At 42.8% G+C, this 21,593-nt stretch overlaps 1 protein-coding gene across 1 annotated transcript in view; it reads left to right on the forward strand.

Moving 5' to 3' along the window:
* The first annotated feature begins 7,425 nt into the window (after positions 1 to 7,425).
* The window catches only part of HSD11B1 (hydroxysteroid 11-beta dehydrogenase 1), a 48,075-nt gene continuing 33,907 nt past the window's right edge, over positions 7,426 to 21,593 (forward strand). Inside the window, exon 1 of the mRNA XM_061185542.1 lies at positions 7,426 to 7,505. The gene's annotated coding sequence lies outside the window, so the exon portion shown is untranslated. The remainder of the gene's footprint in view (positions 7,506 to 21,593) is intronic.

Raw genomic sequence — 21,593 nt, forward strand, 5'->3', positions numbered from 1 at the left:
CGTTTTGTACTATATCTTAGCATCTGATTCCTGAGGGGCACGGTTTTCTGGGGTGGGCAGCAGGGAGGGCGGGCATTTTGGCGGAGGGGGGTCTTACGTGAGCCCAGTGGAGAGAGCAGTTTCCTGAAGGTCAGGCAACACTTGCTTCAGGGCTCTGGACTCATATTGATGTTACATGCTTATAAGTCTGTTGAGGATTTGTTTTTGCTTTGTGTTAGGAGTGGCAAGAGAGAAACTTTTCTAAGTCCCACCAGACTCAGCATTTTAAGATCAGAAGATAAATCAACTTCTGAGCTAGAGTAAGTGAATGAGAGATACTGATTAATTCTAGGGCACAAAGCCTATTTGCCATCTCACACCTGTGCACCAGAGGATCTCATGGTTGATACCTCTTTCTTCCTAACTGTATTTTAGTGGAGGGGGGTGAGGACAGTGAGGGGAAAGGAAGGATGGAGGGAGGGAAGGAGGGAGGAAACTAGCTAGCTGGTAGGAAAAGAGGGAAGGCAATCTCCCAAGAACATTTAATTGGATGTCTAGCTCTACCAAGACTTTCTCCTCACAAACTGAATCACAGTAAGAAGTTCTAGGTTAGGAGGGGAAAAGACCAGTTGTCACAGTCCTGAGTCATCTTCCTCCAGGGACAGAACTTGCTCTGTGGTAATAGCTAGTCCAGTGGCTCTATAGGGCTCAGCGTAGGGAATTTTAAACAATGGCTCTTAAAGAAGTAGTTGGGGGCATAAGCCTGATGCCACTCCCCTAGTGATTTTAATACGTCTCCTGCCCTAACCAGGTACAGACATTTCCCTCTCTCCATCCATGGCTATGCATTTTTGCCAAACATAGCAAGGCTCGTGCCATCGCCTCTGACCAGACTCTCTCTCCACCACCACCCTCTTCCCTCACACACACCCTTCCATTTTATTTCTGCCAACTTAAATCCTACCCAGTGTTCCTGGCCCTGATCAAGTGCCATCTCTGATATCTATCCTTATCACTCCAAACAAGAGAGCAGTCAGAATGGGGTGAGACTAATCAAGGGAAAAGACACGAATTTAAAGGAAAAGAAGAATATCAGTGGAACCACTGTTCTCGCAGTTTCCAAAAATGGGAAACTTGACCCTATATTAAGGTGACATAACCTCACCTTAAATGTCCAAAAAACTTCTCAGGAATTCACCCCACCTTATTCTTCAGTTTTCCTTCCCACGTGCCTCTCCTATTATGTCTATTATTCTTCCACCCATGCAGCCACCCTCTGGTCCAGCTGTCAGCATCTCAAACCACCTCCTGCACTCTCTAGCACATTCACCCCAAAACGTCCACTGCCAGACTGGGGATTGTGACCTTCCTTCATCCTGCTGCTCCTCCCTCAAAAATGTCAGCGCCTGAGACTCCTGTCCAGATTTTCCAGTGTCTCCGTGATCTGCTTGCATCTCAGCCCTCCCACCTGATGTTCCGCATGAACCCAGGACCTTCCTAGACCCTTCTGGTCTTTCACACCTTTGTTCACATTACTCTGCCCACCTGAATGCCCACCCACCCACAATTGCCACACCTTCTGAAGCCATAGACCTCAGATTCTCCAAGAGAGGGATAATTTCAAATATTCTGCCTCTTGTCAAACTGTATATCAAATCATGTACTCCAATTTTTGGTTTAGAAGGTAATGCCTATAATTTTTGGTTTGCCTATATGTAAAACTACATATATTTTACGTATTTGCCTAAATATATAGGAAATGCCTATGTATTTTTAGTTTCGAAGGGTATGCCTTTTACCTATACGTGTACAAACTCCCCAACCCAATCAAATACAAGCTATCGAAATCTGTTCTGTCCTCACTGATCTTTTCACTTCTCTGAATTCCTACAGGACATTCAGTCTGGGTCTCATACTGGATCACACAGTAATGGACTTTTTTGTCCCAGTTGTTTTATGGAGGTGATCATCTCTCTCAGAGTATAATCTTCTTGATGTCTTTCTCTTTAGTGTTGAAGGAAATTAACAAGTCCTAGGCAAATAGTAGATTCTTAATATATACTTGATTTCTCAATTAATCTACTTATAACTTTAGAGCAGTGGCTCTCAATGGGAAGGGGAGCAGTTTTGTCCTCCAGGAGACATTGGAAAATGTCTGGAGACATTTCTGCTTCTCTGGTAGTGAAGGAGGGGCACTCCTGCTGGCATCTAATGGGTTGAAGCTAAGGATGCCATTAAATATCTCATAATGCACAGGGCTGCCACTCACAATAAAGAATTCTCCAGTCCAAAATTTCAATATGGCTGAGATTGAGAAACCCTGGGTTAAGAGAAAGTAAAGAAAAAAGGCTTCCTTAATCGTTTCAGAATCCAGGTTTTGAGGTGGTCTCGAAAGACTATGTCTGATTGTGATCAAACAAAAGTCCCTCTCTCAACACAGGGACAAAAATCGTCCTTGGCCCTATCCTGTTTGGCAATTTTTATCAGCAACCTAGGAGAAGGGACAGAATTTATACTTAGCAGTTCTGTTTGATGATGCAGAGCTGAGATAGAGTCAGGATTCAGAACAACTCAACAGGCTAGAACCATGCACTGAGGCTAACCAACTGACACCGAACACGGAAGAAGATACAGCACAGAATTCAGGTCCAAAAATCAGTTGCATGACCACAAAATTAGACTTATTCTAGCAGCATATCATGTGAAAAAGACCTAGGTATATTCACTGATTACAAGCTCAGTATAACCCAACAAGAGTTTTGTGATAGCGCTACTAAAATAAACTAACACCTTATTAGTAGAAGTAGAATGACCAGAAAAAGGGAAGAAGAGGTGGTTTTGTTTTACTTTGCAGTCTGGCAGGTGGGAAACCAAAGAAGTTAAGTCAGACTGCCTGGATTTGCTTGGGTTTGACTCCTCTATTTGCTAGCTCTAAGACCTTGGACCAGTTACTTGTAAACTCTCTGCCTCAAGTTACTTCAATTCTTTCCTCATCTATAAAATAGTACCTTCCACATGAGATAATTTTGCAGATTAAATGAGATAATGCACATAAAGTGTTTACAGTGGTACCTGGCAAATAGTAAGCTTTCAGCCAAAGATAGTTGTTGTTACATTTCTAGAGAGACCTTGACAAACAAAAACCTGCCTAGATCAGAGTAACTTGGGCAGATAAAAGTCCAGAACTCCTGCCATATACAGAACAATTGAATGGATCTAGAGAAGATAAAATACAGTAGTGTGATATAACAATTGCCTCCAAATATTTGAAGGGCTGCCATATTGGTCCAACAAAGTCCACTAAAATACACTTATTTTATGTGGCTTGAAAAATGCAGAACTAGAGCTAGCAACTAGGAGTACAAGGAAGCAGATCATAGGTCATTAAGAAATCAGAGTAATTCAAAACATAACGAGTTGCCTTGTGATACATAGTAAGCTCCCCATTACTAAAAATGCCCAAGCAAAGGATGCCAGTGATGGGATAAACTGGAGAGGAGATTTCTGAACTTGGAGGGAGGTTAGTTATATGATTTCTGAGGTCCCATCCAATTACATGATGCTAGGATTCTGTTTAATATAACCACCAAATAGAGAATGTATTTCCCATTCCAGCCTGCTTCTCTAGAACCCACCCTCCTTCTCTATGTTTTCAATGCTTCTTTGTTCTTTTTCTTAGCATGTTGACAAATATTTTCCTTCTTGCTCGGTGACTATTAGAAATAACTTAAAAATAAACGATTTCCTGATTAAGTTCACTTAATTTAAAAATAAACTATTTCCTGATTAAGTTTACTTAACTCATGCGCTTGTCTCTCAGAAAATACCTTAACTTCATAGTTGAACCAAATGGTCCTCACAGTTAGTAATAGTGAAACACATATAAGTCACCTTTTTTTCTTTTTTAGTTAATTAATTAACTTTATTTTGGCTGTGTTGGGTCTTCGCTGCTGTGCACGGGCTTTCTCTAGTTGCAGCGAGCGGAGGCTACTCTTCGTTGTGGTGCACAGACCTCTCACTGCGGTGGCCTCTCTTGTCGTGGAGCACAGGCTCTAGGCGCATGGGCTTCAGCAGTTGTGGCTCACAGGCTCTAGAGCACTGGCTCAGTAGTCGTGGCACACGGGCCCAGCCGCTCCGTGGCATGTAGGATCTTCCCAGACCAGGGCTTGAACCCGTGACCCCTGCATTGGCAGGTGGATTCCCAACCACTGCACCACCAAGGAAGCTCACTTATTAGTCACCTTGCTCTTTACAAAACACCACAAAACTCTGATCTATTAACATAAATAAATATAAATATATATACATCATTTTGTGCTATATCAGATGTGAACTTGTACTACTTTCTAGTGAAAACAGATACTAGGTATCAACTGTGAGAACATTTAAAAGTTTCATACTTTCTTAGGAAAAGTTTGATTGTTGTGTAATCATGGTAACCAGAACCAGTTTTAAATCCATTGGCTCAATCAATCACAACTCTCCTCAGGTAACACACTTTTACAAGCCAACCAATCAGTAACACTCCCTCACTTCTAAGGGTCATTTAACCATGAAGTGACTCACCCCCATAAATATATTTCAGAGTGCCAACCAATCAACAAATAAATATGCTTCTACAGATATCAGCACACTTATGACCAGGAAAGTACACCAAACTCTGAACTTCCTGCTTTCCCAAAACCAAAAGATATACTTACCAGGTTCCTTGTGTTCAGACTCTATTTGTCCTTCAGATCTGCTGCCAGATAAGTCAGTCTCAACTGTAATCTGAATCTGATGAGTTTCACTGAGTTCTCAGGACTTCTAAAATTTCTAACCAAGTACGTCTTTGTATAAAATCATTAGATCTCAGTCTTTGTGTAAAGTAAATAGAAATTTTAGTTTATAGATGTACATTCTGGTAAATAATTATACCTAGGCCTTTGTATATGGTCATTAGACATTTTGTCTGGGAGGTATACTATTGAGTAATTAGACATAGGTCTTGTATAAGTTCGACTCTTTTTTTGGAGGCATACCATTTGATAACTGTATTTGCCATTAAACTGCTAATCCCCTGCTGCTCACTTTGCTTTTGCTTTTGTTTATCTATATTATAAAGTTTTATTTTATATGTTTTTGTTTTGTACTGAAATGCCTTATTTCTGATACACAAATAAAGAAGTGTTCCGTATGGAATGGCCCAATAAGTCAACAATCCAATCCAAGCTGGTCCTAGGGGACAACAGTTGGAGCTCCATTAGATTGGTGACTGATTCAGGAAAAGGTAAATGATCAAACCTGGCTTTGGTGCTCCTTAAAACTTTCTTGAGAGCGCTCTCTATCTATCTCACCAAGGTGTAAAGAAGGTCAATTTAGTCTGTATTCTGAGGTCAAAGATTGTCAGGTCATTGATTACATGGCCCTTTCCTAACTTTTGCACAGAAAGGGGACCCAAGATACCATTCACAGGCACACATTCTTACTAAGTAGCCTTTCTTGTCTTTCTTGGGTTCTTCTACATCAAATCTGCAAACTCCTCTTGGAAGAACTCCTGCTTCCTGTTGCACTATAATCCCAGTTCTTGCACTTACTTTGATAAAGCGCAAAAAACTTTGAGTTTAGAATAATGATGGTCAACATGGGGGAACTTTTGACATATCAAAATCAATAAATTAATTCATTTGAGGAACACCCCAAATAAATTAATACATTTAAGAGGAAGCCCAGAAATCTAAAGAGTCAGTAGTTAGCTTCTTTGATTAGTATGCTGAGGTCTAAAAGGTTCTCCAACCTTCTATATGAAACACCCTTTTTCCAGAGTTTTCTTTAGAAAAGATGCAATTACATTGTAAATCTGCTAAACCAGAAGGCATCCCTAAAGAAGTTAAATTTAAACCCTGATCTGGAGCTAAAATTGGACTTCCCTGGTGGCACAGTGGTTAAGAATCCGCCTGCCAGTGCAGGGGACACGGGTTCGAGCCCTGGTCCGGGAAGATCCCACATGCTGCGGAGCAACTAAGCCCGTGCGCCACAACTACTGAGCCTGCGCTCTAGAGCCCTCGAGACACAACTACTGAGCCCGCATGCCTAGAGCCCGTGCTCCGCAACGAAGAGTAGTCCCCACTCACCGCAACTAGAGAAAAGCCCATGCACAGCAACAAAGACCCAACGCAGCCAAAAATAAAATAAATAAATTTATTTAAAAAAAAAAAAGAGTTAAAATTAAGGATTTTCCTAAATCTCAGGAAGCCAGGTAAAAAATTTTTACATAATTTAGGATTTTATTTGGTACTTATTCTTCTGGACTAGATCTTTACCAACTAGTTCAGCGAATTGTTAATCCTTCAGCTGGAGAAAAATATTTAAAAGCAGCAGGGTAAGAAAGGAAAATTTTAAATAAGTCAGCTGTGTAAAATGAAAAAAAATGTGTTTTAAGGTGGGCAAGAAGAAAAACAGAAAATACAGTACAAAAGGCAATTCTAGACGCCTTTCTTTTAAAGATACAGTGGACAAAAATTCAAAATTATAAGTTAAAAATGAAAACAGACTTCGGGAAACTTTCAAAGAGCATTCTGGAGTAAACCCAACAGTTGAAGTATTAACCCAGTGCCTGGCAAGGAGCAGGTGTTCATTAAATATTTGTTGAATATAGAATAAATAAATGGATGAAGAAAGTAAACTTTTTGATGACCCATTGTTATCCATGCCTTAGTCCAAAAGAACGGAAACCTCTGAATTGGGATGTGACCCTCCATCATTAGTTGGTGTGAATCAGGTTGGAATTACTGTCCCTACTTGTGGAGACCCTACCCCATGTGGATCCGTCTCCCCACTGCCGTCCACTCCACACCCCCGCTGATGTGATCACCGTAATGATCTATAAGTCATCTCAATGATTCCTAAGGAGTTTATAACTAAGAAACGCGTAGACACGCAGCCTCACAGAGTACATTAGATTGCTGGTCTCTCTTGGTGGGAAAGGAAAATCTGCCCAAACCCAGTTCTTGTTTTAATTATTTCCTTTGAGGCAAAGCCAGGAATCTGAGAGTGAGCGCTTGCTAAGGGTGGGACAGGGGTTCTGCCTGGTGTGCCTCTGGCATGTTCAGAGCTAGCAATAGTAATGGACAAGTCTCCAGGGCAACCAGGACCACTTCCAAGCATTCCCACCGTGGGCCGCTGCAGGGGCCCTCTATTCTTTGGGGAGCCCTGATGCCTGATGCCCAGGACTGGGCTCATCTCCCGGTGCCTCCTGGCTGCAAGCTCAGTCCTAGCATGAGGGCTTTCTTCCTTGGCCCGGGTTTCACCTTCTTGTATCAGGTGGCAGACCAGCTGGTTCCAGTCCCGAATCAGATCTTCTGACTCCTCCCAGAAACCAACCAACTTCTGAGCAGGAAACCCTGCCCCTCCCCAAAGAGTGGGAAACCGCAGAGGAAGAGAGAGATGAAACAGAAGGGAAGGCAGAGGAGGAGGGAGAGGGAGAAAAGAAGCAAAAGGAAAAACGAGATCAATAAAAAGAAGGCAAATCTGGTTGAAACCCCAAGGTAAGACTCTTTTAAATCACAATAATATGTAATAGCATCACCATTTGTGTCAGGGCCTAGTCCATAGTAGGTCCTCAAAAAAACGCTATTGAAATAATGCATCTATTTGGAATAAACAGGAGGGCTGGGCTGAAAGAGATTTCAATGTCAAATGCTGGTCAAAACAAGCAACAAAAAGAAATGCCCGATGAGCTTTGCATTCTTTTTTTTTTTTTTGGAGCTTTGCATTCTGTAGGAGGGAAGATGTGATAAAACACAGATGGAACCAGATGTCTGTTACTGGCACTGAGCACATTCTGATCATTTTGGGACAGAAAGTTAAGTTGAAACAAAAAATTGCAAAAATAGTTTAAAAAAGGTCTGCATGTTCTTTTGAAATCATACAAAGATTGGAGGTCTTAAGCATTTTTATAAAGCGGCTTTAAAGTAATGACAGGGCACAAACACTATGCCGTATCTTGGGAATTGCTAAGAGTGCAGATATCTGCCTTTTGCATCCAATCATCAGCTAGTTTCATATTTTTAATATTGAGATCTAGAGCTTTGAAGAAGGCATGTTTTATCTCAAGGAGTCTTATTCAAAGGACCAAGGGAGGCCTAAAGTTGTCATTCAAAATTCTTCCTGTGCTGTTCATCTATTCCTTAATCCCAATCCAGCCTGCTGCTCGGGATACTGACATTCTGAGCCTTAGAAGGGTCTACTCAGATTTCAAAGCCCCTGGTTTCAGGTCCATTAGAGGAAACCTAACAGGAGCAAGAAATAGCATTCCCCACTCTCCACACCCCCATTTACCCAAACCTTCCCTTGCCATCGATAGCTAGTACCATCCAGAAGGTTGCAGTTTACTGATCCAGTCACTTGGGGGAATTAAAATAGTTAAACTCACATTTTGGAAAATGCCTATAGACCATGATGGTGTGTTTTCACAACACTTGGCTTTGAAGAGTCCTGCTCCCCCAACTTTTCCAACAGAGCTTACCAATTCAAAGGGACACACTTGAAGTGTTTATTTTTCTTTTAGTGCCAGTATTTTCCTTTGGGTTTTCTGTGAGTGCATCACAGGCGGAAGCTGAAAGGAAGGCGGGAGAGGTAAGGAGAGATGGAAGAATCTCACTTCTGCTTGCTTGCCAAAATTTGAAAGGAGTTGCCTTTCCCTCTTATGTATGATATGAAAATAAAATCCAAAAATCCTAGCTCTTTCTTGATACTAATTTCAGTACAGCTAAAAAGCTCCATGCATCCAATTTCTGAGCTGGAACAAATCTTAAAGGTAATCTAATTCCTCTTGTTTGCCAGGTGAGGGAATTGAAGCCAAGACAGGGGCAGGGTCTTGCCCAAGGTCACATATATGTCAGTGGAGGAAGGGAGACTGGAACTCAATTATCTCGGTCCCACCCAGGGGCCTTGCAAGAAACTTTATACAAAAGTGTCCCAGATACCCAAGAACACATAAACATGGCAACTCCTGATTAAATAAAATAAAATATTCAGTTAAAGATGCTCAACTAATCCTTACTTGGCAGAAATGGAAAGTGGGAAAAGATTTTCCTAATAGTTAAGCTTTTCTAGATCTGTTTTGTAACTGTTAGGAAACTGGAGAGAGTAGAAGGATTCAAGACAGATTTGTCATGAAAGAGCCAGAATATTTTACATTGATCCAGCATTTTACATATCTTATCTCTTTATATAATCGCATAGTATCCTCCTTTTACAAGTAATATTTTTTTTAATTTGCTCAAATTCACAGAGAGAATAAGATATTATTATTTCTGCATATTTCATTAGTAGGCCCAGCATCATGCTGTGGGCTAACGTGAATATTTATAGTTCAGTGACTGTTACATTCTTACTCAGGCCATTCCCCAACATGGACCCCTGCTCCAGCCACTTCAGACTACTTGAGGTTGCTCTGACGTATCAAGTTATTTCTAGACTCCTTACATAAACACATATAGCTCCCTCTGCTTGGTATGGCCTTCCCCCAATTTCTTCATCTCCATAACTTGTACTTATTCTTCAAAACTTAGCCCCAGGGTCACCTCCTCCCTGAAGGCTTTCCCACTGCCCTGGGATGACTTGGCTGCCCTACTCTGTACTCCGTTAGCACCCTATGCACATTATTATTACACTATTGTGAGCTTTGATTTACTTGCCTACCCTCCTTATAGTTAACTAGAATCTCCTTGAAGGAAAACATCAGATATTGATCAGCTTTTACAATATATTCCTGGCACCAAGCACAGTTTTGGACATTTATTAGTGCTCAATAAACATTTGGGGGAAATGAATGAATGAACAAATGAAAGATTTCCCCTCCTTTTCTTCCATTTAAATGATTTAATAAAAAGTCTCACTCCCACACTCTTGACTTTTGGGTATCTTGGGAGGAATAGAAGATGGCACTACTATAGGCTTCTTCTCCTTTCAAACCTGACAGGCTGTTCAAAAGCACTCTCTAGGGTTATGCATGCCAGTTGAACAAACATTCATTTCTGCTCCCTTACAAAATGCACTGATCACAGTACAGTAGAAGAATGTGCATGCTATAAATCACAAGGACAGAGAACCAGAATGGAGACAACAACAGATGAGAAATGTCAATACCCTTTCAGAAGATGGAAAGTGGATGGACGCGGGATAAGTGACTTAGCAAACTGGAGTCTGCTGAAGCCCAACAGCCCATGGAGGCCAACAAGAAGCCACAGAGCCCAGGAGAGTCCCAGGGATCAGACCACCAGAAACCTCAATTCAGAGGGAGAGGTGGGAGCAAAAATAGGAAGAGACGCTCCAAATCCCCTTTCTTTCCCTCCAAGAAGAAGGAAAGTTTATTTTCTGGAGAAATCGGCCAAAGAGATGCCAGGCTCAGGGACATCAGGCACAGCAAAGGGTGGGCTTAGGCAGGGAGCTAGAAACAGAGAATTAGAGGAAGACGTCATCCTGAAAGATGAGACTCCCCAGCCCCTCTCCTGACTCAGATTCCAGAACACGCACAGCCCTCTGCTTTCTCCTTATTCCACCCCACCCCAGGCAGAAGAATGAAGCATTCCTCCTTGTAGAGAGTATACAACTAAAGAAAAAATGATTACAGACACTGATATTTGGGGGTCCCCCAATGATACTGCCAACTTCCCTCTGGGTTATCCTGCAGTGCATTCCCATAGTTGACAAGCCCTGCCCTCACACACAAAGCTTCCAACAGCCAAGGAATTGACTCCAAAGATCACCAAGCATAAAATGAAAGCCCCTGGCATTGCCGATGGAGACCCCAACATAGGTAATCCAGGGAGCAGAAGAAATCATTAACAACAGCCCTGGCAACGTCAATATCCCCCCAGAGATAAAGGAAGGCAGTGTATACATCAATGAAGATCAAGAAGTCAGTGTTTTTAAAAATAGTGGAGAACAGAAAGGAGCTTTTTAAAATAAAAATACAACTAGAAATTTAAAAATTAAAAAGAAGTACTGGAAGATAAAATTGACAAAATCTCCCAGAAAGTAGGACAGATAGGTTAAGAGATGAAAAATAGGACAAAAACAATAAGAAACTTACAGGATCCATCCAGGAACTCTGACATCTTCTAATAAGAATTCCAAAAAAAAGAGCACAGAGAAAATGGAGGGGAATACATTAACCAAAAAGATAATTTCTCCAAAATTTCCCATAATGAAAATTTGAATTTCCATATTGAAAAGACCCAGTGGGTGCCCAACACAATGAACAACAACAACAACAAAAAAAAAAACCTCTCCCCAAAGCACATAATTAGGAACGTTAGAACATCAGGGGAAAAAGGATCCCAAAAGTTTTAGAGAGAAGAAAGACAGTTCACAAACCAAGGATCAGGAATCCAGACAGAAATTGAACTTCTCAGTATCAATACTGGAAGCTAGAAACCGAAAGGCAATACAGCAATGTCTTCCAATTCCAGGAGAAGATAATCTCCAATCTTGAAATCCTTACCCAGCCAAACAATGAATCAGGGAGAGGGTAAAGTAAGGACAAGCAGGCAGGGCTGACACACTGGGCTGTATGTGGCCAGGGTCTGATGGACTAAAGCCCATGAAAGATGTTCAATGTAAAATAGCACTCCTGCATCCAAGGTCTCAAAAAAAGTTCCCTACCATCATGAAGAAATAAACCAAGAAAAAGTCAGGGTTGTCAGGTGGATGGCAAAGGGAGGTCCCATCTACCAGCCTATCAAGCTCCTAGTCCAGATTGGAACAGGAAGACCGGGGCTCCAAGATGGATATCTCCAAGGGAAAAAATAGATAGCTTATCCAATTAATTTGACCAATTTATTTGAGTTGTATTGCTCTTACCGGAGGATTTGGAGAACATGAAAACTGAGTAAGCAAACAAACAAAAATGAGGTGATTATTGACTCCCGGGTCGGGGGTGGGGAATAGAAGAAAAGAAATGCAATCATAGTACATTACATTGCTGAGCTGCAAAAAAACAGTCATAATAATATGAACACTGACTATTGATTTAATGAAAATTGTAATTTAATAGTGTTAGGAATCTAGAAGGAAGGGAATGAGTATCTGTGTGTGCTGTTTAAAAAAAAAAGGAAAAGTCCTAATATTCCTTGGTGGAAAATCAATAAATAATCTCTAAAACTGCAAAATCAAGAAATAGCAGTAAATGTTTTTAAATATGCAGTTAATTCCCAGAGGAAAGAAATAAGATTTTAAAACGTGGTTGCCTCTGAATGGGACTAGGGCAAGGGGAAGGGAGAAGCAAGGATTGCTGTTATCATCATAAGCCTTTTGATATCATGTGACTTTGTAAAGCCTCTCATGTATTATATTAATAAATACAGAAAGAAAGAAAGAAAGAAAGAAAGAAAGAAAGAAAGAAAGAAAGAAAGAAAGAAAGAAAGAAAGAAAGAAAGAAAGAAAGAAAGAAAGAAAGAAAGAAAGAAAGAAAGAAGGAAGGAAAGAAAGAAGGAAAGAAAGAAAAAGAAAGAAAGAAAGAAAGAAAGAAAGAAAGAAAGAAAGAAAGAAAGAAAGAAAGAAAGAAAGAAAGAAAGAAAGAAAGAAAGAAAGAAAGAAAGAAAGAAAGAAAGAAAAGAAAGAAGGAAAGAAAGGGAGGGAGGGAAGAAGAAAGAAAGAAAAGAAGAAAGAGAGGAAATGGCTCAGTTATAACAGCATTCATGGATTACATTCTACCTACCACTCAACATGTTGATGGCTGGAGCCATTAAATTCAGTCTCAAACAAGCTATATTTAAAGTATTTACCTAATTACCCAGAAGAGTTCCCCAGTCTGTCTACCTAAATGTTACTTCAGAATCACCTGGGGAGCTTTGCAAAAACACAGATTGCTGGGTCCCACCCTTGATGGTTCCGATTCAACAGGCCTTGGTGGGGCTTGGGGATCTGCCCTTAGTTCCCCCAGATGATTCAATTGCACAGCAAGTTTTAGGAATCACTGGACTAAAGCAGAAATTGTGAGTGCGTGTAGGGAGGAGTGAGGGAGGGGGGTTTATGTGATTTGTGTGTGTGTAACTGTTTCTGTGTATATGTCGGTGTATTGCAAGTCTGTCTTCCTCCCTCCTTCCCTCTTTCATCTTCTTTTATCTTAACCCATAAACCCCTGTGGACTGCTGAAAACAATACCAGAAACAAAGACCCCATCCCCATGATTTTAAACCCCAGCAGTCTGTGCTTTCTCTCTCAGCCCTGGGGCTCCCTCTTCTGGCAGAAACCTGTTAAAACTCATAGCATCCTAAACCTAGAAATTCTCCCTCCGTTCCTATAATTCCTATAAGGCCATTTTCCCAGGTGGTTTCCAAGCCCTCAAACTTCGTGAACCTCCCATCAGACAGAAAAGGAAAAATTCAACCACCCTGGGAAAGACTTTCCTGCCTTACAGGTGTGAATGCACAAAGATCAGGAACGGCGCGGGATGAGGCAGATATGAGAATAGAAGTTACATACTGTGGCCAAATCCGAGGAAAAGGAGACCTTAAGGAGTTCAACTCCCCACCTGCTTCCTCTCCCTCCTCCAAGAGAGATGGACAGATGGGGAAGCCTTAGCCATCTGCCTCTCAAAAATCGAAGGAAGGAAACACGCTAGGCTAAAAAGCTCACGGAATTCAGAAGCAGACCGCAGGAATTCAATAGCCACCCTCACCTTCCTTCCTTGAGTCTCCTTTTCTGGAGCCACGTGCCAGATCGTCAGACCCTGTAAATCTTGCCGCTCCAGCGATTCTGTCCATGGACGCTGTTGGATCTTTCCCATACGCTGAAAATCTGCTCAGCCCAGCACAGTGTCTGGCACAGAGAAAATGCTCAAAAACATTTGAATGAAACCTTAACTCACCTCTATCCTAAAAATCAGAACCCTCCTTCAGATCTGCATGCCTCCCAAGATCCTCGAATGTCCCCCTCCTCCACACTCACACTAAACATGTCCTTTCCTTCTGTACATCACTCCTCAACCCATAGCATCCTGGCTTTAGTGCCTTCACGACTCTGACAGGCCTCCAGCGATTCCTATTCCCAGACCCGATGTATTTTGGTCGCTTCTCATCCTCCTTGACCTCTCAGAAGCTGTGACCTCTCGCCTCTCATAGAGACCACCCTCCGCCCACCCCCACCCCTCCTCCCCCAGGTTACCTGTTGCCTCAGGTCCTCCTGCTGCCTGTTTCTCCTTTGCTCCTCTCCACCAGTTCTCGTCTTCTGTGATATCCCACTGTGCCCTTCACCTTCTCCCTGGGGGTGTCATCTGTCTGCTTTTAACTTTAACTTATATGATTTCATTCTCCCAAATCAATATCTCTAGCCTAGAGATTTCTCCTGACCTTCAAATACCTAGCAGACATATTTATTTGTATGTATAAGAGTCTGTTTCCATTAAGCACTCAGAAAATGCTTTCTAGCACTTGCATCGTGTGCAAGCACCGTGCTAAGCACGGGAGATACACTGGTGAGACAGATCAAGCCTCTGCCCTCTCAGGCCTGTGTGTAATGGGAAAAACAGACAAATGGGCAACTGTGAGTACAAAGCGATGGGAGCTATGATAAGAGAAATACCCTGTGTTTGGGGATACCTTACATGTCCAAGGGAGGGCAGGGAGGGTGACTTCAATGGGTAGAACCTGAAGGATAAGAAGGAATGGGGGTAGAGTGGTGAGAGGTTCCTGGGAAACTATTTCAAAGCTTATAAAGAGCTTGTTAAAGCTAAAATAATGTGTTTGGACTTTCTTCTAAGAACAATAAGGAGTCATTGAAGAAGAATTGGGTGCACTGAAGCCCACAGGCACTTCCAAAGTGTTGACAACAGTCAGGTCTTAAGATGGTTGGTAGACCAGCAAGGCTTTTGCTTCATTCTCATGCCTCCTAAATTGTTCATGGCTTCATCTATTGTTTTGTGCATATCAAATGTTTCACACTCTTTTTTTTTTTTTTTAATTTAAGACAATCTTTATAGTATTTGGTTTGTAGTTGCTGATGAAAATGATACTGTTTTTTGTTTTGTTTTGTTTTTACATTTATTTATTTATTTATGGCTGTGTTAGGTCTTCGTTTCTGTGCAAGGGCTTTCTCTAATTGTGGCAAGCGGGGGCCACTCTTCATCGTGGTGCGCGGGCCTCTCACTATCGCGGCCTCTCTTGTTGCGGAGCACAGGCTCCAGACGCACAGGCTCAGTAGTTGTGGCTCACGGGCCCAGTTGCTCCACGGCATGTGGGATCTTCCCAGACCAGGGCTCGAACCCTTGTCCCCTGCATTGGCAGGCGGATTCTCAACCACTGCGCCACCAGGGAAGCCCAATCTTTTTAAAAAATAAATCAATGGATTGGAGAAGGTGGGATAGGCAGAGAGAAGAGTGATGAGGCTACTAAAGCAGAAAACAGCACTGGCCTGAGTGAGGATAGTCATAGCGAGGGTGAGCATTGGGACATGGCTCTAGAGATATCTAGGAGGTAGAATTGCCTGGGCTTGGTAAGTAATGGAAGGTGGGGAGATGGAGAAGGAGTAAAGAAGGACTTCCAAGGTTCTGGAGCTTTAACTGGATGGATGGTAAAGCCCTTGATTGAAATAAATCACAAAGTCATTGGAGAACAGTTTAGCAGTTTCTTTAAAAGTTAAATATAAATTTACCTCACAACCCAGCAATGCCACACAAAGACTTTCACACCGATGTCCATTGAAGCACTATTTGTAATAGCCAAAAAGTGGGAAATTCTAAATGTCTGTGAATTAGTGAATGGATAAACAAAATGTAGTGCATCCACGCAACGGACTATGATTTGGCAATAAAACGGAACAAAGTACTGATACTTGCTACAATATGGATGAACCTCAAAAACTTGATAAGTCAAAGAAATCAGGCTCAGAAGATCACATATTATGTGATGCCACTAAAATGAGAGACAAAAACTAGATTATTGGTTGCCCAAGCCTGGGGATGGGGACAGGGAGTAATTGTAAATGGGTAAGATGAATCTTTGGGGGGTGACGGAAATGTAAAATTGGATCGTGGTGATGGTTTCCCAACTCCGCAAATTTATTAAAAACCATTGAACTGTACACTTACCACGAGATACTTTTCTGGTATAAAAACGGTACTTCACAAAAGCTGTTAAAAAAAATAATCAGGGCAGTTTCAGCATGTTGAGTTTGAGGTGTTTAGGAGGCATTAAGAGGGAGAGGTGGAGTAAACAGGTGGTTATGCCGCCTGAAATTTAGGATACAATGCGGCACAGGAGATAGAGATTTTTAATACTCATCAACTTAAAGATAGCAACTGGAACCATGAGAATGAGGGAAATCGCCCAGAGAAGATAGAAAGGAGGAAAGAGGGAGGACAGAATCTAAAGAACAGCAAGAGGAAGTAGTCTGAGGAGTAGGAAGAAAGCCCAGAGACTATATACAGACAGAATCCAAGGGAAGAAGATGCTTGGGAGCAGGGGAGAGAGGCAAGAGCAGATAGGGCTCCTGAGACATCAGATAAGTAAACAGAACCAAAAAGCGGAAGACGTGGTAGGAAAATCTACCTGCGTATGGGTTGGGGAGCCCAGGAACATGGCTCAGCAAAGCTCCAGAGCTGCAAGCCGCCAGAGGACGAGGCCAGGCCCAGCGTGGCACTGGGGGAGTGAAGTGTTGATGGAGGGAGGGGGGCTGGATTGATGAGCCCGAGGTGGGCAGGGGATCCAGAATTTTCAGCATAAGGCTGTGAGGGATGCAAAAGGCCAGTGAACAGGCAGAGTTCTGGGAAGGGATGAGGGTGCAGAGGCTTCATGTCTGGCAGTAAATGCCAGAACAACAGATTCCAGCAGTAAATGTGTACGGCCCTCAAGGATGTGGTTCCTGCTTACTTCTCCTGGCTGATTTCACCCCACGTAACCCCATCCCTTGAAATTCAGTGATCCTGCCATGTGGAATTGTTTGCAGTTTCCCAAACACTCCATTCTCTTCCACACCTCCTTCTATTTTCTCACACAGCTTCCTCTGCACGGAATGTTCTACAAAGCAACCCTCTTCTCTCTCCCACACACTTCTGGAACCCTAGCAATGCTCCCTCCTACCCTTCTTCATTTGCCTGGAGTATTCCTGTTCTTGCCCCAATATGGATCAGGGTTGACCTCTCCTCTGAAGCCTGCCCTACTTGCCCATCCCCCACTTTGAAAGGGCTATTTCCTTCTTTACTCCCCACTGTAGACTTCCATCACAGCACTGACAATACTTTACACATTTCGTTTATTGCCATGTCTAGCGCCTTCTAGGACTTGGAAGGCATTTGTTTTTTCATAGGTCATAGGATCTGATCGGTAGTACAACCTAAATAAATGAAGTCACTCAGCCAACACGTGGCATGTACCCTTTTCCTCCTTTGCTACTTATAGCCCTTTGGGAGCTGTCTGTGGCCGGGCAGCTGGATTCCATTGCGGGGAAGGTACACAAGGTGTTCTTGCTTCTGCTATCAGTAGCTACGGTCAAGGATGCTTTGTCCACACCTAAGGTACAATTTCCCAGCGTTCCCAAAGTTCTGTGCCAATTCCAGGGTTGCCAGATAAAACTCAGGGCACCCAGTTAAATCTGAATTGCAGGTAAACAATGAATAATGTTTTAGTATTCGTATAATCCCATGCAATAGTTGAGATTATATAAATCCTCAAAAACATTTGTTGTTTATCTGCAATTCAAATTTAACTGGGTGTCCTGTCTTTCTATTTGCTGAATGTGGCAACCCTACTTCACCCCAAAGGGAAGTGGCCTCCCTCTAATGCTGTAGTCACTGGCACCCTAAGAATCCCACCTGGCGGAGGCTGCTATGCCAACCTGATGAGCTTCCTGAAAGCTGGGCTGAACAACCAAGAAAAAGCACTGGGTGGCCGAAGCCGTGCGGTGGCTTTGCCAGAGTCAGCCCTCTCCTCCCCGCTGTGCGGGCCTCTCCATGGAGCCCTGGTGCTGCTCCTGTTTCACCAAACTTTCTGGGGAGTAACTTTACAGTTACGGTGCATGGCTACTCGGAGCTCCAGGGCAAGTTCACGTGCCATAGACCAGAGGAAAATCTTGAAAAACTGCACGCAAGTACATATTTAGAATTGTCTCTGCCCTACCCACACTGAGGGGCAGGGATCACGCCAAACTCTGGGCCTCATTAGGGTACTTGCTCTTTCCCAGGAGGCTCTCGGCTCTCCCAGGCAAACAGATTCCAGGTAGTCTGCCTCACCAGTCCCCCTGCCATGGACTACACGTGACTGGTAAGGACAGGACGGCAGACACAGGGCAGGTTATCCCGTCTCTAGTTCATTTTCCTGCATCTGAGCTTCCATTAGTTGGAAAAAATGAGTAAATCTGTGCATTAGGAGTAGGGTCCTACAGAAGGGTTGACAAATAGAACTTTCCCTCTTGTTAGGTATACAGGGGAGGGAGAAGAAGGGGATGGGGTAGGGGAGGCAGGGAATCCATGTTATTAGACAAAACGACATAAAATGATAGTTGTGTCGACAAAAAATGAATCAGTTGATCTAAGAAAGAAAAGGAAAATTTTATTTGAGTCAAATTTGAGGATTACAACCCAGGAAGAGCATCTCAGAAAGTTCTGAGAATTGTTCTGCCCGTTAGAAGTCAAGCCACAGTTATATAAGTTTTTTGAGACACAGGGCTGTATTATGGACGTATAATGACAGATTATTGACAATTTACATAATCCACATCTAAGCACCATGAAGGACTGTTCTCTTTTTTTTTTTTTTAACTTTGGGTTTGTTTATTTATTTATTTATTTATTTATTTATTTATTTATTTATTTATTTATTTATGGCTGTGTTGGGTCTTCGTTTCTGTGCGAGGGCTTTCTCTAGTTGCGGCAAGTGGGGGCCACTCTACATCGCAGTGCGCGGGCCTCTCATCATCGCGGCCTCTCTTGTTGCGGAGCACAGGCTCCAGATGTGCAGGCTCAGTAGTAGTGGCTCACGGGCCTAGTTGCTCCGCGGCATGTGGGATCCTCCCAGACCAGGGCTCGAACCCATGTCCCCTGCATTGGCAGACAGATTCTCGACCACTGCGCCACCAGGGAAGCCCCGAAGGACTGTTATATTGAAGGAATTGTCTTATTGATGCTAGGAGAACATCGCTCTTATGGTTGAGCAGGTATTTCTGTCGATGGGGAAGGTTTGGGCCATGCATAATACAGATATACAATGCACAGTGGGAGGAGAAAGGAGGCCGAAGGGCAGAGAAGATTTTTTGTTTAAATTTTTCTTGTCTTGCTATAGAATGAATTTCATGAATTTCATTTTACAGCTGTTTCCATGGCTAGAAACAGATTTTGGCAGCCATGGCACAGACTGAGGAGTTCTTTAAAAAAATCGGACCAGAGGAACTGGATTGGGGTGGGGAACAGGGTGGGAGGATTGAGGAAAGGGGAGAATTTTATGCGTTCTAACATTATGCTAAGATCCTTTCCTGTCTCAACCTGTTGGTGTTATTTTCCCAGAGAAGGCAGAACCTCGGAACAGAGAGGGTTCACCCACCTTTTATTCCAAGGTCTGCCCGCTGTTCTACTGGCAGGATTAGTTTTCACAAGGAAGAGACCACTTTCTTAACAAAGCTACCAAACAGTCCCAGAAGGCACTCCAGATGCTGCTGCCTCAGAAATGACAGGTGCTCCTTGCATGATCTACATTTTATGCCAAATGCACAGGAATTCCCCTGTGGCTGCTCCCCCCCCACGTGTCTGCCACTTCCTGTGAGTCCTCCCAGATCTGGCCTGGCCCTCCGAGGCCCTTTCCCATTCAACAACCCCCGCACATCTTCTCACCGTCTCGCTTTTCTTGACCCCATTTATTTAGGTGGGGCTGATCAAGTCGGAGAGAATTCCTGGCTGGGCTCAGCCATGCACGTCCAGCTGAGAGTGACCCATGCTACGTGGGTTTTTGAAAATGACCAGGTCATGTTGAGGGCATTTCACTGAAACCCTGCTCGGAAATGTAGGTGGTCAATGCCTTACAAAGAAGGAGCCGCGTGAAGGAATGAACAGCTCAGTTCGTTGCTATGGCAGTGAAAGAAACTTTACTTGATTGGTGAAAATTTGTCCAAACAAATGCTAGGTGAAGTGTTCATATTTCCTTTGTCCTTTTGTCTTTGTTTTTTTTTTTCAATTTGTTGAGCACCACCAGAAGAGGATTAGGGGGCGGGGGTTGATCAGCTCTGGCCAGAATGCTAAATCTCAGTGACTTCCCCGGATTAAATCAGGCTCCAGAAAGACAGCAATTTTCTCATTGCTGCAGTGCCTCGGAAACACTAAAACAGCAAAAGTTCACTGAATGCCTATTTTGGAGCAAAGCTAGAGGGAGATGGAGAGAGATAAAGATGAAAAAGACATAGTCCGTGTCCGAGTCGACAAGCTAATGAGAGAACCAGGCATGTAACTATAGACATACAGTGGATCCATGTGTATTACATAATGTGGTCCAAGTGTGGTCCCCTGGGTCCCTGAGACCCTCTTGGGAGTTTGAAAAGTCAAAACTGCTTTCATAATCATACTAAAACATTATTTGTCCTTTTTCCTTCTCCTTCTCTCATGAGTTTCCCCAGCCTACAGGATGTGTAATAATACAAAGCTTAATACATGGATGCTTATGTATTCTTGAGTTAAAAAAGAAATTCTCAGTCAATTTCTAATACATCCATGTCAATAGGTAAAACCACATATGCAAAAATTCTTTGAGATTCTCGATGATTTTTAAGATTGTTAAAGGGATCCTGAGACCAAAACTTCTGAGAACCTCTAAGATTGAATGTCATCAACCATTACGCAGTGTCCTCATTCTCATTAATGCATTTTATTGATTAAAAATTATGTCATCAGGGACTTCCCTGGCGGTCCAGTGTTTAAGACTCCGCACTTCCACTGCAGGGGGCACCGATTCGGGTTCGATCCCTAGTCGGGGAACTAAGATCCCTCATGCCATGCAGCCAAAAAAAAAGATACAAAAAAAATTATTTCGGGCTTCCCTGGTGGTGCAGTGGTTGAGAATCTGCCTGCCAATGCAGGGGACACGGGTTCGAGCCCTGGTCTGGGAAGATCCCACATGCCGCGGAGCAACTAGGCCCGTGAGCCACAACTACTGAGCCTGCGCGTCTGGAGCCTGTGCTCCGCAACAAGAGAGGCCGCGATAGTGAGAGGCCCGCGCACCACGATGAAGAGTGGCCCCCGCTTGCCACAATTAGAGAAAGCCCTCACACAGAAACAAAGACCCAACACAGCCAAAAATTTTAAAAAATAATAAATAAATTAAAAAAAAAAAACAGACTGCTAGTCAGAGTATATTTTAAAAAAAAAAATTATTTCATCAAAGTCCATGAAAATTATTTTCTTGGATGCTCTCTCTATACCCCTATTTTCCAACGTGATGGCTCTTTGGCCATCTAACTATTAATCTGTTTGCAGGTTTTTTTATGTGTCTGCATTTAAATGTGTCTTTGGGGGCAGCACAACATTGGACTTCATTTTTTAATTCAGCCAACAATGAGCAATAGTTGTGTTTGTTTTATGTTCTGTCACCTACAGTTCCTCCTGCTCATTGTTATTTTTGCTTTCTTTAAATTTATATTTTCTGTAGTGCACT

The sequence above is a fragment of the Eubalaena glacialis genome, chromosome 3, assembly GCF_028564815.1.
Source record: "Eubalaena glacialis isolate mEubGla1 chromosome 3, mEubGla1.1.hap2.+ XY, whole genome shotgun sequence".
In the NCBI taxonomy this organism is placed as follows: Eukaryota; Metazoa; Chordata; class Mammalia; order Artiodactyla; family Balaenidae; genus Eubalaena; species Eubalaena glacialis.